This window comes from Corvus kubaryi, unplaced genomic scaffold (genome assembly GCF_017639235.1).
Source record: "Corvus kubaryi isolate FWS band 111438036 unplaced genomic scaffold, C.kubaryi_AGA036_p1.0 37393, whole genome shotgun sequence".
Classification (NCBI taxonomy): Eukaryota; Metazoa; Chordata; class Aves; order Passeriformes; family Corvidae; genus Corvus; species Corvus kubaryi.
Window position 1 is genome coordinate 749,318 of NW_024581132.1, and position 4,724 is coordinate 754,041.

Consider the following 4,724-nt stretch of genomic DNA (forward strand, 5'->3'; position numbering starts at 1 on the left):
GGGGCAGCACCGGTGCTGCCCCAGCGCTGCGCGGCCACCGCTGAGCCCTGTCTGCAGGTGCCACGCGGCTTTTAAACCCCGCCGGGGTGGGGATCCACCACTGCCGCTGGGCAGCTGTGCCAGGGCTGGACAGTCCTTTCTGTGAAGGGATTTTCCCAATGTCCAACCTAAGCCTCTCCTGCCACAGCTTGAGGCAGCTTCCTCTTGTCCTGCCACTTGTTACCTGGGAGCAGAAACCGGCTCTCACCTGGCTGCAACTTCCTGTGTCCCATCCCTGGCAGTGTTCAAGGCCGGGCTGGATGGGGCTTGGAGCAACCTGGGCTAGTGGAAGGTGTCCCTGCCCATGGCAGGGAATGGGATGAGTTTTAAGGTCCTTCTAACCCAACCCATTCCATGATTCAGACACTTGTAGAGAGTGACAAGGTCCCCCCCGAACCTCCTTTTCTCCAGGATAGGAACGCTTCTTCTCACCTGGCCCACACCAGCGGGACAAGAGGGGACAGGCACAGAACCAAGGAAAGGAGGAAGACCCAGGTGAAACCAACATGAGCCATTAACCCAAGGCAAACCGAGGACATCTCCTGTGCCGTGGGAAGGAAACAAGGGAGTTTCCGGATATTTAGAACCTGCCCAGACACTGGCCTTGCATGGACACATTTGAGACCAAGGCGTATGGAGGCCGTGAGTGTTTCCCCCACCAGGGGAAGGGACTGGGATTTGGGGAGCCAGCAGCCTGCTGAAGTGGCTGAAAGGCACTGGTATTTCTCTGCACCAACCTTGCTGCTCCCTGAACCTGTGACACAAGTCACTGCCTGCTGCACTCTTCCCAAAGAACAGAACCACACCTAAGCCAGTTGGAAGCCTTTTCCAACTGGGAAGAAAAACTTTCTCAAACTCAGTGAAAAAACCCCAACAAATCACTCCCAGACTTCTTTGACTTGCAAAGCTGCTTATTCACTGCACATTCCCAGGCCTTGGTGACAAGGATTGAGTTTTCCTCCCAGCTTCCCACATCTTGAAGCCATCAGCAGCCACGGAAGGGCTCATGGAGTTGGAGGCCCCAAGGAAAGGGGAGAAGGAAAATGCACTAAAGCTGCTGCAAGAAGTTGGAGCACCTTCCGTGCAGCTCCAGCAGCACTGCTTTTCCTCCAGATGTTGGGCACATTCCCTGTGGATCCAGCATCCCTCAGGGAGCAGGACGAGACCAGGGACAGACATTTGTCCCATGGCTGTCATTTGCGGTCAGCCTCTGGCGCACGGGTGCACTTTGATCTGGCTGCATTCCTCGCTGCTGCTGCTGGCTTTGCAATTTTTGGGAACAAAGCAATGGAAAAGCCTTTGGACTCTGTGGGCTGCAGAGTGGGAATGGCCCCTTGCATCACGATAAAGTCGCCCCACTAACACGGGGTGGGGAGGAGAAGCAGCTTGTGCAAAAGAGGAGTTAAAAAAGCAAACAACGAGAACATGCAGGAACATAAAGAGGATTTCAGCAGCTCCTAAAAATCCCCTGATTTGGGTCATTTCTTTGCAGCAGGTTGAGTTCCGCTCCAGCTCCAGAGGGTTTGTTGCACAACCTGACATGAGGAAGAGGCTGGAGCACGGAGAGGGAGGAAAAAGCCAGAGAGGAGAAATCAGAGGAGAAGCTCTCAGGTGAGGTCTGTGATAGGAAAGGCCTGGAAGCAGCTGGCAGGAGCCAGTCTGACTCCTTTGGCTCTTGGATACCTCGCTGCCATCCTCCTTCCTGCTCCTCACAGCATACGGAATACTGGAGTGGCCTTTTTTGGAGCAAGATGATGGATTTCCAACCTCGGAGCCCAAACCCAACAGTTGCTGGGGGATGTCCACACAAACCACTCGTGGTTTTTGGCCCCAGCCTCACCAGATCTCCCCAAACAGCAGCCCCTTGTTCCCGCTGCCCGGGGCTAGGAATCAGTTGGCATTTGGCCCTAGGAACACCTCCTGGGGCAGCAGGAGAGGGGAAAAGGCAACTGATGTCAAAGCAAGGAGGGAGAACCTTTCCTGGAAACAAAGGCTGCCTGTCTGAGCAGCAGGATCGGCACTGAACCAGCTAAACCAGTTGCTATCCAAGGTTATCCGATCCACCACCGCAGCAGTCCGTGTTTTCCTGCTATGTCCTGCTCCAGAGGGAGAGATCCTTATCCTCACAGCTTCCCCTGCCTGGGTGCGCAGTTAAAACCCTCTCCACAGGGATCCTCAGCTCTCCCTTGGCAGGATCCCAGCATTGCAGGTGCCCGAGTCTGACCCTTTTTTGCAGTTTCACCTCAGAGCATCGACTCCGTTTCCTCACCAGACTTTTGGGAGACCTCGGAGTCAACGCAACCCTTGGGAAATCGGATTGTTTAGCAGAAATGGCATTCGGCAATCAGACTTGTGGGCTTTTATTTGCTGAGGGTATTTTTCCCCCTGACTATTTCTGTGGTTTTATTTTCATTTTGCTAAATTGTTCCTTTATTTCTGCTTCCTCTTTGGGCCTGCTTTTATTTCAATTTGCAGGGACTCCTGTTCTTTCAAATGCCAAATTCCTTTGGCAACCCGTCCTTAGCTGAGGGCAGCTGGCCCGTTTGTGCTCAGTGCTAAACCCCAGGCACAGGATGCAGCTCCCAAACAATTTTCAGGGAAAAACGGAACATTTTGTGACGCCACTAAAATGCCTTTTTCTTGCTCTGCCTGCTCTGGGCACTGGGACACACTGCGGCTCTTACCGGGCACATCCTGTCCCTTGGCTAAGCTGGTTCTTCCCAGGACAATTTCTCCTGCTCTGCAAATCATCTTGCAAAAGCAGAGGTTGGACTTGGGATTTTCCCATCCTGCTTCTCCTTTCTGAGAAGTGTTTCTGTCCCAATTTAAACCAAAGAACCCCAAACCCCAGTTTCAAGGTTTTTTTTCGATTCATCCCCAGCTTCTCCCTTCTCCTTTGATTATTGCGAAACTTGAAAACAAATCATTTGCCCTTTCAGTTCCCATCAGGGTGCTCCATACAGGTTTCAGAGGAGGGTTAGACTGGATATTGGGAAGAAATCCCTCCCTGGGAGGCTGAGGAGGCCCTGGCACAGGTTGTCCAGAGATTCTGTGAATGTCTCATCCCTGGAAGTGTCCAAGGCCAAGTTGGACGGGCCACACATCCTATGGGCACAGAAAGGGTTGTAAAGCACTGCAAGAGGCTGCCCAGGGAAGTGGTGGAGTCATCATACCTGGAATTGTTCAAAAAATGCGAGGACGTGGTTTAGTGGTGAACGTGGTGGTGATGATGGTTGATGGTTGGACTTGATGATCTGAAAGGTCTTTCCCAACCTTCACTCCCATCCAGGAGGGAGAGGGGATGATAAAACCTCCCTCCACTCCAGACAGGAGAACAGCCCCTCCTGTGTGCCAGGAGCCGGGATTTTAGCTGGGATAAGTCAGCAGAGCCCAGACTTACAGAGATTTGTGCTAATCCATGTCATGAGCATGAGGAATGTTGGGAAGAGGGTTGTACACATGCCCAGGGGTGGCTGCAGGAGCCCCATCAGTCCCATGGAGTAGTTTCTTAAGCGCCGTATCAGAGAATCCCAGAATGGACTGGGTTGGAAGGGACCTTAAAGATGATCCAGTCCCACCCCCTGCCACGGACAGGGACACCTTCCACTCTCCCAGGCTGCTCCAAGCCCCATCCAACCTGGCCTTGGACACTGCCAGGGATCCAGGGGCAGCCACAGCTTCTCTGGCCTAATATCCATGTCTCAAACACCGACAGCCATGGAGCCAGCCAGGGGTTGTTGGGAATAAAGGACAAGGACTGTTGGTACTAAATGCCACAGAAAAGAACAAGATGTGACTGGAGAAGGGGCCATGGGGAAGTAGGGCAGGGATTTTCTGGGACAAACATCCTTGTTCCAGTTCACAGAGACACAGCAACAAAAAAAAGTGTCAGCACAGAGTTCTTTTTTTATTTATTTCAGAGCTCCTGTAGGCACTGGAAGAGATCTCCCCGTAGGCTTCTCTTCTCCAGGTGAACACTCCCAGCTCTGGTGGACATCAAGCCTAAGACTGGATCCATCCACATCCCACCTCCTCTCTGAGTAGTTAGGAAACAAGGGGGGTTGATTCTGAATCTCATGACTCCACAAAGGGACTCCCTCACCTTTTCCTCCCTTTTCCATCCTTTTACCCTGGCTTCCATAAAAATCACTCTAAGTGGATTCTGATTGTTCTTTATCATGGAATCCCGGGAAGATCTGGGTGGGAAGGGACCTTAAACACGATCCAGCTCCTTGCCATGGGCAGGGACACCTTCCACTATCCCAGGTTGCTCCAACCTGGCCGGGAACACTTCCAGGGATGGGGTAGACACAGCTCCTCTGGGCAACCTGTGCCAGGGCCTCCCCACCCTCCCAGGGAACGATTCCATCCCAATATCCCATCTAAACGTACTCTCCGTCAGTTAAAAGAGAGTCGAGGACAACCCCAGGCTGGGTGCTGGGCGATCCATGACGGAAGTCACCACGGGAGGACAGCAGTCACCAACCACTGCCGCCCGGCACCGCCGTGCCAGCGCTCGGTGTGTCTGCGGCACTAAAACCGCATTTTGGGGGCGAGTTTCCTCTCAGGACATGCCGGGAGGCGCTGGATTCCCCCCGGGATACGCCGGGAAGAGCAGGACTCCCCCGGGAGCGCCGCGGGCCCCCGTGAGGCGCGGCCATGGCGGCGCCGGCGCGCGCGGGGCA